The 13,675-nt window shown below is 43.7% G+C and overlaps 1 long non-coding RNA gene across 1 annotated transcript in view; it reads left to right on the plus strand.

Annotated features, from left to right (window-relative positions):
• Positions 1-5,767, plus strand: part of LOC119340125 — a 7,626-nt gene extending 1,859 nt beyond the window's left edge. The window contains exons 5-12 of the long non-coding RNA XR_005164390.1: positions 383-501; positions 1,575-1,735; positions 2,273-2,478; positions 2,581-2,679; positions 2,947-3,054; positions 3,338-3,427; positions 5,065-5,240; positions 5,329-5,767. This is a non-coding gene — a long non-coding RNA (uncharacterized LOC119340125). The remainder of the gene's footprint in view (positions 1-382; positions 502-1,574; positions 1,736-2,272; positions 2,479-2,580; positions 2,680-2,946; positions 3,055-3,337; positions 3,428-5,064; positions 5,241-5,328) is intronic.
• The last annotated feature ends 7,908 nt before the right edge of the window (positions 5,768-13,675 follow it).

Here is a 13,675-nt window from a genome sequence, read left to right on the forward strand (position 1 = left end):
GAGCAAATAATTTTAGGTTGTTCCAGTTAAAATGCCTTCTCTTGTGTGCAGGTTTCGCTGTCGACCATGTGTGGTTTCAGCATCGTTTCTTGCTACTACAGGATCAGAGTCGTTGTAGACTGGGAGATAAGCGTTGGGAGGAATGCGTTTCATTGTTAGAAATTTAGTCTTCTAAAATGATATGCATCATTGTTTGATATCAATATTAGTCAATCCGAAAAGAAACTTGATGGCGACATGCCTCCTAGGAACAATAGAAACTATCTTTATATAGAGGGGAAGCAAACAAACATAATTATTTCTTCTGGTTTACTATTACTTACGTAGCTCATAGTAATAATCACATATTTTTAACTATTCTATGTTTTGCTTACCTAACAAGACCGTGCTCCTGAGTCCGAGGAGACCACTTGCTGGTGGCTAGAGAACCACATCCCCAGCGCCATGCTCCTGAGTCCGCTTCTACTGCCTCCAGTCAGAATACCTACCTACAACAGCAAGGTACTATGCAAGAATCGCGTTTTTATTCGAGAGAACTTGGTTTTGTTGCTGTTGTGAATGACATATGTAAGTGCCACGTTGGATCATTAGATTTTTGTTGATGTAGTACATGATCCTTCAGGTTAATTACTAGCAAGTATACATTCATTATTCTTTACAAAAGAAACTAATGCTAAAACAGATCTTGGAAACATTCAGAGAAAAAAATGGCGATCGAAACCAAAATTAATGCATAAAGAAAATGTTATACCTGTGCCATTTAGGGGTGTTTAGGGACTAAACCAAACAAGGATTATGTGGTTTGGTGCCAGGCCGGCAACCACCGGCTTAAAGCACCCTGGATACTAACCACCGGTCTTGCATGTTAAGCATGTAATAACTGGCTTGCCTGGCAGCGTACATCCTATATAGCCTGATAACAGATTCATTTAGCATACTATGTTTTTATTGGCATGTTCTTGGATTATGGTTCCTTGACTTCTCCAACAACACTATGCAAGTTAGTGCTTTTAGATGAGTAAGTAGTAGTCATGTTCAAGAATTTTGCCCAGACCAAAATGCTATGGCTAATTTCACTTGATTTTGCCATGGAATTTACAGGGTCCAGTGCATAAAAGTAGATCTAATTTCTTTCAGTGTAATTAGTACTGTTTACTCTACAGGCAAAATATTTGTTTTGTTTGTCCTGCTCAATCACTCATCCTGATAGGTGTTAATAACCAATATACTGTTTCATTCCTAACTTAAATTGCTGGATTAGTTTTAGTGTTTGAATAAATCTGATTATGCAATGCAAAGGAAAATCAAGGATTACTTTTCTTGGTACATATGCAGTGTGTTTTTTGTTTACAGTAGTAACAATTTAAGTAGAGGCCAGATGCAGTGACAGAGATTGTGAACGATATATATCAGTTGGATATATTGAGCAATATGCGTGTTATGCCGCTGTTGAATTAGGTGAAGAATAAATGGTGCTGATAGTATAATGATTTGTTGTGCCTTTGGCAAAATATTCAATAGTTTGTGTTGTTTTTAAGGAGCATGCTGCCTATATTTTTCTTTCTTCATGGCAGCTTTCATTTCATATCTGGACAATGAATGCATGCTCTTTCATTTCATATATGGACGGCAAGGGCGTCTTCAGCAGCGTCTAAACATGATTCGACTGCCCACTCGATGCCAAGGGAGATGCATCGCTGTCGTCGTCAAGGGACTCAACCAGCGCGACCTCCAGGTACAGCGCGCCCAGCGCCACTGTTTTTCATCTACAAGTTAATTTATTTCCCATTATGTTCTATTTCCCATGTGATTCAGCTTCCAATTATTTTTGCCATGGGAGAAAGGATTGACTGAATGTGACCAAATCTAAAGAAATGCTAATTGAGGTTTGTTTCCATATACAACAATGTAAGATCCTTCATCCCATTGTTACAACCACACACAAACTTGAGCCTCCCAGAGCACCTGGATTTTCAGCCATCCGATTGAGTAGCCAAACGTTTGATCTTCAGATAGAATTGAACCGATCCATGTGTAAACTAAACTGTTATGGTTTGAACTTCGAGGAGCTCAATCCATACAGCTACATTGATGTTATTTACCTATGAGATTAGAGAAAAGTGGAATGCTCCTTTTCTAACTAGGTGCATACATTCACTTGATTTTTAGATTTTACATGCCCCCTCCTGGTTCTAAGAACATATAGACATGTAATTTTGTTTGCTATTTTGTTGGTCAGTTTTTGTTAGCTAATAAGATGATTTTTTTGCAGAGATTCACTTAATTTGGTATAAAAACAATATAGCCACCGCCATGTCGATGAACTCTGAAGCTGAATTGTTTTTTGTGGTTTCATATTTTATTTGGAAGAATGTCTGGGACCAACTATCATTTAAAACACGAAGGAGGCATTTGCGTGATTGTCCAACATGGCTGTCATGCATCCTCAAGCAGGAGGAACCGATTTCTAAGTTGTAGGTACGGATTTCCGTCTTTGACTTTGTGCAACAACTCTTCTTATGTTTGGTTATCTCCGTGTAACTAAGCAAATATCAAATCCTGCCATGTTTGATTTGGCAGGAGCAACAGGAAGGAGAACATCTATGCGCTCGGTCATACTCTCAGGAAACCATGATGTGTTATTTCCATTGAAATGAATTACTGGTTTATATGTGTTTGGTAATCTGCTTTGAACTGTACGCCTGGTTGCTTATTAGATTCGATTATACGTGTTTGATTCTCCGAAAATGATCCAGCGTATGTGTTAGCAGGCTAAGATGTATGATTGCATCACTGTTATATATTTGTTTTTGCCATCACTTCATGGTTTTTGGTCTATGCACTTCGTGTTTTCTCTTCAGAACATTGCAAGCACTTCATGGTTCTATTAATCATGTGCTACTAAACCAAACACTTCTCTCCCTCTAAATTGTCTCTGAACTGCAGCACGACAATGATACAAGCAAGTACAAGACGGTTGTGAGACCAACATCTCCTTGGGCTCTCCCAGGCCTCCATTTCTCCGAAGGCTGATCATGTTGACTTCTTAAGCCAGTAAGTGACTAGCATATTTTTTGGTGCATTTTGACTAATTAAACTCCTTTATTCTGTCAACTGAATTGCGGTTTGCCAGGCTTCTTCTTGGCATTGAACTTTATATTAACTCCAAATTTGGATCATACTATCAATTATCACAAGTCTATTTGGAAACTATAAATTGATGTACCCATCAGCAGCAGGAATAACCATCTCAAATTATGATTGAACGCGTGGATGTAGAGACTCTTCTATCCAAATCATGGCACCTGAACTGTGTGATTTGTTGTTGATTTTGTAGGACAAGCTGACGTTGTTTAACATCTTGGAGGTGGATGTGCTTGGCCAGAAGAAGGCATGGAGTCAACCTCGCCACCTCTGCACGTCGCAGGTATAGTAGATCGCCATCCCTTCTAATTTGTTCCCGTAGAATAGGATGAACACCCACATATCAATTTGGGTTCATATAGTGTGTGTTCTTCTCGATTGCCTACTCTTGATGCTTCATGTCATTCGACATTGACATTTTGTTCCTATTGATTTACATGTTATATAATGAAACTTTAATTATCAAGGGTGTATCATATCTTGTCAACTTATTGTGGTAACTGAATGTTCTTCTGCATTCAAGAAATTTACGATGTTGAGGAAGCAACAGCTCATGCGTTACAGATGGTGAGTGGCTATGGCTTCAAGTTTCCTTTACTTTGGGGACTAATTATCGGATCTAATGAAGTACAATGTAAAAAAATTCTGTACTGAATGGTGCATGCTGTAATTTGGTTCAATAAACTTGAATAGACTTGTTTGCTTGAATAAACTTGTTTCCTCTCTGATTGTATGCTTGCAGTGGATTAGTGTAGTGCAGTGCATGCAATTGTTGGAGCAATTTTATCTTTCCCTGAATTTTGCTTGCTTGCTTGTTGTGTGCTTGCTTACACTGCTTGCGGTGCAGTGTAGCGCACTGCTTGAGTAGCAGTAGCAATTTTGCTTGCTTGTTGTGTGCTTGCTTGCGCTGCTTGCAGTGTAGTGCAGTGCACTGCTTGAGTAGTTAGCAGTACTTGTCCCCTGCAAGGAAAAGTTTCAGTAGCTTATTTGCTATTCTCTTCTCTGTAGCAAGTGCAGCAGTATCCTCTCTTCCTCTCTTCTTTTTCAGTAGGAGTATTCTCTTCTCTGCTTGTCCTCTCTTCCACATTTCTTGATCGTGATAATGACATATTTCATGCTGAGGACTTCTCTAATGACAGATCTTGATTTTCTTGAGTATTTATTCATGCTTGCTACTCCTGAGGAGTATCTCTTGGCTGTCTGTACTAAATTAAATGAATTTGGTTGCAGTAAATTAAATGAATTTGGTTGCAGTAGTTGATTCAGTTAGTTTTACAGTAGTTTTGAAGGAATAACAAGGAAAAGTTGCAGTACTCCATTTAGCTTTTGTGTACTCCTATTGAACATCTCCAGTACACACTCTGGAGTACTCTGTTTAGCTTTTGTGTACTCCTACTTGAGCTAAATAAAACTTTCCAGTTAATTAAAATTAAATGGATCATTAGGCATGTGTGTGTTGTTTCAGTTTCTGTAGCAGTAGTTGTTCAGTAATGATTTTCTTAGTACTCTTGCTTGCTCTTCTCTAATTACTGGAGTAGCAAGTGCAACAGTATTACCCTGCTCTTGTGCCCTCCAGTAGTTATCTTTTGCCCTCCAACAGTAATTAAAATAAACAATTGAGCATGTACTTGCTCTCTCTTCTCTTTCTCTTTCTCTTCTCTTCTCTTCTCTTCTCTTTCTGGTTAATTACTCCAACAATTGAGTGTTGCTCATCTTGTCTTCTGAAACTTAACAGCAGCAACAGCAAGTCCTTTTACTCCAATATTAAATGAAACTTGATTTTGAAGTGATCAAATGAAAATATTCAGTTAACTTCGATAGAATTTTGAAGTACTCTTGATCCTGTGCTATACAATGAATTTGAGTAACTTGATCATGTGCTATACTAAAAATTTTGTATGAATAATGATTTGCTTGCAGTAGTGCTTGTATGCTGGAATTTTGGAGTAGCAGTAAAGTTTGGCAGCTGAGTTGCTTGCAGTAGTTGAGTACTCCTGTATGTGTTAGAGCAAGATTGCGCTCACCAAGATCTTCAATAGGAGCCATGTTGAATTCACCAGGATCTTCCATGTTTAAGTCACCAGGATCTCCACCAGGTATGCCTGTGTCCTCTTCGTCGGATGGAGTGCAATTGATATCGAACTCCATGGATCACTGTGTCCTCATTGTATTTACCTCTTGCAGGTGCTGTGCCGTGCTGGACGATCTGAAGCTGGATTTGCTGCTCGGGCTGGGGCTGGAGCCGGAGCTGGAGCTGGCGTCACCTGCCTCTGCCAGGAGCTGCAACTGCCTCTTCCTTGAGGTGCTCCTGCCTTTGCCTGGACCTACTGCTGGCTGGAGTTGCGCCTGCTGATGGCGGAGGAGGGAAGCGGAGGATCTGCTGGAGGAGGGAGGCGGAGCTGCTGGATCTGGACAGAGGGCTGAGGAGGAGGAGGGAGGTGGAAGATCTGGGCAGAGGGTGGAGGAGGAGGGAGGCGGAGCTTCTGGATCCGGGAGGAAGAGGGCTGGAGGTAGAGGAAGGAGGCGGAATTCAAATTGAGGGGGTAACCTGGTCTTTTTCACGCTTTTCGCCTGGTCGGAGAATTTCTCCAGCGACTGATTGCATTCTTATGCTTCCAGGTTTATATCAGCAACCTGCATTTACTATTAGGTTTTCATAATTTTAACTACATAAGTATGTGTGATTACTGAACTATGGACTATTCATGCAGTCCTTTATTTGAGCTTTTATATGAGTGCATTAGATGCTGGTTTTGAGCATTTGTTTTGCATGTTTTTTCTTGATGTTATATTATCTATTTACAAGTCTCTCGTGAAGGAGTACCACTCTATATGAACTTTTTGTGTTTGTGGTTTTTTATACTTGAAATGCTTCGGTGGTTGTATATAGATATATCCGGCAGCTTGCTGCCGGGGTGTGGCAAGCCGCATTTCCTATCTAGTTATTTACAACTTGGCGAAGAATAAAGTCAGGGATATCAGAATCCCGAAATTCCGCCGAGCTCAAACTAATTGAATGTTTAGCTAGGCAATCAACTGCCTGATTGGCCTCTCTACTACAAAAAAACATAATTGACACTAGCAAATTCCATCGCCGTATGAGTGCTAAAATCAATCCATGTCGGATGGCCTTCGGTTCCGCCGATACAACGCTGGAGACACGAGGTAGTGCCCAGGTTGCCTCCATGGTTATCCCACGCCACCGCACCGTTAGCTCTAAGGTAAATTTTCAGAATGAAAAGAGGCATCCACGTTGATTTTTATAGTGCCCTCGCTTGGCTTCTTCCACACGCGCGAACCAACTTACGCGTAGGCTGGTTCGGTGTATGGGCTCAAAGGAAGTTTGTGGCCAATACCCGTATAGACATTGCCGTGCGATTAGGGCTCAGGATAGACTCCCCTTTTGTGTGCTGTTGTCTTTGCCACCAAATATACCACATAACCACGAGGATCAACTCAGCAGAAGACAAATGTGTCGTGTTGGCGATGCTGCCATATGCTAATGCTCCAAATATGGTGTGGACCGTTCGGAGCGATTATTTATTTTGAAGATCTATATAGTGTACGGTATGAATAGTGTGCAGAGAGTAGAGACCACTAGATTTTTTTTAAGTACCTTAGTTCTTAGGGAGTGTTGCACCTGATGTTGGACTAGTTAGCTAGCACCTGATCACCCAGGAATGGAACCATAACCAGCTTCTGTAATTGTTGCATATTTACCTATGATCGCTGCATGCAAATAAATGTGTGAAAATTGCACGAATTTTGAGCGCCTGTCAGTTCATATAAATTAATGAAATGTTCAGGCAGCGGTCACCGTACTACTTATAATTGAAGTACTCCCTTTGTACACTAATGTAAGACGTTTTTCAATTCAAATTGAACTAGAAAAGGTTTTAGACTAGTGTACCGAGGTAGTAGTTAACAAGACCCCTAATATAATATAAATAGGGCTCACGTATAAGGAAGCCAAACTCTACGAAGGAAAACCAGCTTATTAGACGCACTACTACGGTATTTCTAGCTACCCTTTGACACGATGACTTTCACAGCATTCTCTTTCAATTTTAGAGCCTTTCCAAAAGTCAACGAGCGTAACAAGTAGGGATGCGTATCGTTCTTTCTTCCTAGGGAAGAAAGAGGCGATCTCGCCTGCATCGCTGCCAGGGAGTTCCTCCGCGACCGTCCTCCGGCGGCTCCCCTCCACCGACGACCTTGGTCATCGGTGGTGAGGGGGTCGCCAGATCCACACGTGTGGATAGTTTTAGCCCAAAGTAGGTTAGATTTTTAGGCTGTTCATCATCTTGGCTTCGGCGGCGGCGATGATGACACTGAATAAAATTTCTTCAGATCCTACAGATGAGGCGATTGGTCCCATAGTTGGGGATGGATTTGAAATCCAGCCTGTTCAAGTAAGGATAGTGTGGCGGCGGCGGCATCCTCGTGGTGGACTTGTGTCCTCGGGCTCCGCCGTTGTGATAGCGTACGCTCCAGCGCCGCTGCGGAGCTAGGGAGGTAGACCAGGAGCGGATGCAGACTGTTGTCTGCATCGGCGGCATCTGCAAGATGGTGGATCGTGTGCTGGGTTCGTGGTACGTGGATGACAGATATGGTTTTCTCCTCCGACGTCTTAGTCATGTGGGGGCGCCAGATCTAGAGTTCGATGCCGTGTCCGGGGTGTTGCCCCCGTCTGATTTGTTCAACTATAATGGTTTCGCCTTTGGCGAGCCACCTTGGATGTCCGCAAAGATGTTTGTCAGCGATGGGGCCGTGTCGAGCTCGGGTGTGGAGGTGATCCGTCATTATTCCCTTTGGTGGCTGCTGTGGTGGTGGCAGAGGCAGGTGATGGATGTTGGTGTCAAGCTCAAAAGTTTCTTCGGTCTTATTTGTAGTTTTACTTCTTGGTTGTTTTCCTTGGTGCAAAGGCTAGCGTTCTCTATTTGTTGAGTCTTGACAGGTTGGTACGTACGTGTCTTGTACTATGATCCTTATGATATAAATGAGACACGTATTACCATGCAAAAAAAATTCTAGACCAAATATAAACCCACTTTTAAACTAAAATACTACACACACAACTTTTCCCCGAAACCCTAAAACCCTTGGCGGCGACCAAGGCTTGGTGGACATGACGGTACCCGCAGACCTCATCAGTGGGGCACATTGATGACCTGGGGAAGGATGGCTACGTCGTCCACCAGGAAGGACAGACAAGGAAGTGGCGTTGTCTCCCCTCGCTTGGCCCGAGTGCAGATGGAGGAGGCATTGGGGAAGCTGGACATCTTGGAGGAGGAGGTGACACCCCTGGTGATCGATGACTCCGACAATGGCTCTCCACGAAAGTGGCTTCTAGCGGGCAAGGTTCTGTTCCGAAATTTGCATCACATCCAAACGATCCAGAGTGCCCTTCGCCAAGCATGGGGAAACCTTAGAGGCCTGATCTTCCGCCCTCTGGGAGAGAACATGTTTACTGCTGAATTTGAATCAAAGTGTGATCATGATCGTGTTTGGGAAGGATTACCATGGCACATCAACAAACATGCTGTGGATTTTGGAAGAGTTTGAAGCACATATGCAACCATCTCAACTCAAGTTCCATAGGTTGCCGGTCTGGGCTAGGGTAGTGAATCTACCCTATAACCTGGGGAATGATAAGTGGGGCTTGGTGATAGCACAACAGATTGATAAGAGGGCTTCCACTATCCAGATTGATCCTGTAGGAGGGTTCCTGAGAGCAAGAGTCACCATTGATGTTCAGAAACCACTCCGCAGATGGATCTAATTAACTAGGGCAAACGGAAAAGTACGAACCAGTATGACATTGAGTATGAACAAATTCCGCACTTTTGGTTCTCATGTGGCCGACTGGGACATTCAGATTTGTTCTGCCCTACTCCTGGGACTAGGGATGAGAATGGAGACCTCTCATTCAAACCAAGTCTGTGGACTTCGAAAGATCGCAGGAAAGCAAATCCTGGAGATAATCCATCAAAGCAGAGGAAACCACACCCAACACAACACAAGGGAGTCTCGCTCTTCGAAACCTAAACAGAAGGACATGGTCGAGGTTACATCACCTGTCAAAACCCCGCTACAGAATAAGCGAAAGGGTGGACCACATCAAACCCAGGTCTATCGCAAGGTGGCTCCAACCCCTTTGGCTATCATTGAGCATGGCGAGGCCATTGCTAGCAAGGATACAGAGGTGGGTTTGGCTGATAAGAGAGTAGGGGGAATGAAAACATCTCTGAAGTGTTTGCCGAGAGAGATTCAAAAAAGAAGAATCCTACACCATCAACGTCCGAATCTTTGGCAGGGACTGCGAGTCAGCCTGCCCGAACCAATGAATGTCCTAAGCTGGAACTGCTGAGGGCTTGGGAACCCTTGGACAGTTCGTGAGCTTTGCAAGTTAGTGAAGCAAGAAGGGCCTGCCCTGTTATTTGTCATGGAGACGAAAATCAGGGGCAAGCATGTGGAAGATTTGAAAGCCACATTAGGTTTTTCAGGATGATTTGCCGTCGATAGTGATGGGCTGAGCGGAGGTATCGGTCTTTTTTGGTCAAACGATGTCGATGTAACTTTGGAAAATTATAGTTTGTCTCACATTGATGTGAAAGTTCAGCAAAATAATATAAGCTGGCGCTTCACAGGCTTCTATGGTGAACCTCGGGTTGAGAATAGACATCATAGCTGGAGGTTTCTACGTACCTTGTTTGCTGTTCAGCATGAATCATGGATATGTACGGGCGATTTTAATGAAACTTTGCATGCGGACGAGCACTTTGGGGTGAATGCAAGACCGGAAGGACAAATGAGGGGCTTCCAGGAAGCATTTTCAGATTGCGCACTTCAGGATTTGGGGTGGCGCGTAGTCCCTTTTACATGGGATAATAAACAACAAGGAAACATGAATGTCAAAGCAAGATTCGATAGTGCTCTTGCAACTCGGCCTTCCTTCGTTTGTTTGAGTTTACAAATGTAAAAGACATCAGCGGTATAGAATCAGATCATTGTTTTCTCATAGCTGCATGTAGGTCTATATCAACGGCCAGCTGCTCACGTACGCCAAAAACCTTTCGGTATGAGTATGTGTGGCAGACTCACGTTGATTATGATGAAAAAGTACGAAGCATGTGGCAAGCGGGATCAGGCCAGTGGGGACTGCAAGGTATTGTTGACGCTCTATCAAACGTCCAGAAGCAGCTTTGGATCATGGGGAGAGCAAGAGTTTTGCAATGTGGAGAAGAAAGTTCTAAAGCTTACCGATTACAGACTGCCTCGGTGGACCTCGGCCCAACGGAGGAGGAGAAAGTGGTCGCAGCAAAACTTCGCAAACGCTTCGGCAAAAAGAAATTTGGATCAAGTAGCGGTCCCGCGTGTTGTGGCTCCGCGAAGGAGATCGAAACACCGGTTATTTTCAGGCCTAAGCACGGCAACGCAAGAGAATCAATCGCCTTCATTGGAACAAGCTGATGGTCATATTTGCACAGATCCAATGGAGGTAAAGGAGGAGATTGCTACTTTCTATCAGTCGCAATACCAAATACAAGGGTATAGGCCGATGGATAGCCTGTTGTATTGCGTCGAACCTCAGGTGTCTGATGCTATGAACTTCACCTTGAGAAGGAATATGAGCCAGAAGAGGTGAAGGCTACAGTATTCGAGGTGGCTCCATCCAAAGCTCCGGGAGTAGATGGATTCACCGCCGACTTCTACCAAAAACACTAGGATGTAGTTGGGGAGGATGTTACTTCAGTCGTGCCTGAATGACACTACAATTACGTTGATCCCAAAAGTTCAACACCGACAGAAAATCTCCCAATACAGACCGATTGCACTATGCCAAGTTTTGTACAAAATTGCTGTCAAGACCATGGCTAACCGAGCTCGTTTGATCATGCACGAAGTGATCGGTGAAGAACAAAGCACCTTTGTACCTGGCCGCTTAATAACGTACAATCGTACTAGTCGCGTATGAATCTGTCCATGCAATCAGAAGAGGGAAAAATGGCAAAATTGCATGTTGTGCTGTCAAGCTCGATATGCTCAAGGTTACGACAGGGTGGAATGGCACTATATCGAAGCGATGTTGATAAAGACTAGGCTTCGGAGATCGTTTTATCAGATTGATCATGAAGTGTGTGACTTCAGAAACATTCACAATAAAAGTTAATGGAGAATTGTTGCCGTACTTCAGCCCTTCAAGAGGTTCACGTCAGGGCTGCCCTATATCCCCATATCTTTTCCTAATATGTGCACAAGGCCTTACTTTCCTGCTGAACGTGGTGCTCGTGTTGACAGAGGAATCCGGGTGAGCGTTCATGTATCATAGGTAAATCATCTCCTATTTGTTGACCATAGTCTTATCTTCTTCAAGGCAAAAACCCAAAGTGTAGAATGGCTCAATGATATTTTGCATCTTTACGTTGAGTGCTTGGGTCAAGCGATGAACCGGGAAAATAGCTCAATTTTCTTCAGTGGTAATGCAGACCAGCCCCTAAGGGAGGTTCTCAAGCAATCTCTCCATATTTCACCGGAAGCGTTCTCGAACACTATTTGGGTCTACCTACTGCAATTGGAAGAATCACCAGCGGTACTTTCAGCCATATCAACGAACATGTTCACAACAAAACCAGTGGTTGGTCAGAGAGAAATATTGCATGCGCAGGGAGAGAAGTCCTCCTCAAATCAATTGCCCAAGCGATCCCAACCTACAGTATGTGTTGCTTCCTCTTGACAAAACAAGTTTGCAAGGGTGTCATCTCGCCAATGGCTAAATATTGGTGGGGAAGCTCCTTAGACAAGAAATTGCTACATTGGTTATCATGGAAGAAACTAACACATGCCAAGTCTGAAGGTGGAATGGGTTTCAGGGACCCTCATATATTCAATCTTGCAATGTTGGGCAAACAGGGTTGGCGTCTCCTGACTAACCCAAACTCACTTTGCACAAGACTACTGAAAGGAAAGTATTTTCCTCACACAGATTTTCTTCACGCCACAGTGCCAAAAAGAGCGTCTTCTACTTGGAAAGCAATAGTGGCCGATAGGGAAGCTTTGGAGACCGGATTGGTCCATAGGATTGGGGATGGTTCTTCCATATCAATCTGGAATGATCCTTGGATCTCCACCACAGCAACTCTGAAATCGATTGGTCGGCAAGGAGGTGTAGTTTTAAACACAGTTTAAGACTTGATCAACGAATACACACGAAACTGAAACATTGAACTAGTCCGTCAAAATTTTCTTCTCCCCGACACCGAGGCAATACTGAACAAACCCCTCAATCCAACTGGTGCGGAAGATTCCCTGGCATGGACTTTGGAGAAATCAGGATACTACACTGTGAAATCAGTGTATCGCTCTCTAGTGACTCGAAACAAGCTTAGTACTCCAGAGGAAGGGACGATTACAGAAATTCAACAGCAAACAAACAGTTGTGGACTACTCTTTGGAAGCTAAATGTGGTACCGAAGATCAGGGTATTTTGGTGGCGAGTCCTTCGTGGTATTATCCCCGATTCCATGACGCTGAAGTACAAACACATCAAACAAATTGGTCGTTCTGACATCTGCCAGGCCACAGATGAGGATCTAATGCATGCGTTCATTTCATGTTCACATGCAAAACAATTTTGGGTCGCGGCAAAAGATTGTTTTGATCTCCATCTCCCGATGTTGCACCTGGGTACTTGGGCTTGGGATATTGTGCTGGATCATATGTTTACGGATGAGATGAGACATAGGATCATTACAATCATGCACGCTATCTGGACATCTCGCAACAACTGGACTCATGGCAGGGATGGATACAATCCAGTTCAGGTGCTGAAGTGGATACATGAGATGCTGTCACTGCTGGAACTACCTGATCGCTGGTCTAGGACATTGGCTAGCCATGGTTGGAGACCCCCGAATGTGGGGTGGATCACTATCAGTACAGATGGCTCGGACACCTTCACAAGTGGAGTGGCTCGACCACATCTGGCATTTTTAGGTGCCTGGTGCAAGCCACTTCCAGGAGTCTCCGACCCGTTCATTGCCGAGCTACTAGCTTTCCGGGAGGGAGTAAGTTTTGCTCAACTTCGCGGCATGTCACATGTGATAACGGAGTCGACAGTTTGGAGCTCGTCAACCAATGGAAGTCGCGTGGCAATTCACGTTCAATTGCAGCACCTATCTTCCAACAACTTGAGGGCATTGTACTTAATTTTATTTCCTTTTTGGTTCGCCATGTCAGTAGGGATTCCAACTCTCCGGCTCATCAATGAGTGCAGAACTAGCTTGTACACGGGAGGGCACGGCATGCTGGCTCGATCGGAGCCCAGACTTTCTTGTTAATGGCCTACGGGCAGATTGTAACCGGATGATTTTACATTGAATAAAGTCCAAAGTTTGACACAAAAAAATAAATACAAACCTACTTGCACTATAGATAAATTATTGCCAACAGTATGTATGTACGTACGTTTGTTGTGATGCAGCGCGTGCAGGGAAACGGGCCACACATTGCTGCTGGAATCAAACAAAAA

This window comes from Triticum dicoccoides, chromosome 7B (assembly GCF_002162155.2).
Source record: "Triticum dicoccoides isolate Atlit2015 ecotype Zavitan chromosome 7B, WEW_v2.0, whole genome shotgun sequence".
Classification (NCBI taxonomy): Eukaryota; Viridiplantae; Streptophyta; class Magnoliopsida; order Poales; family Poaceae; genus Triticum; species Triticum dicoccoides.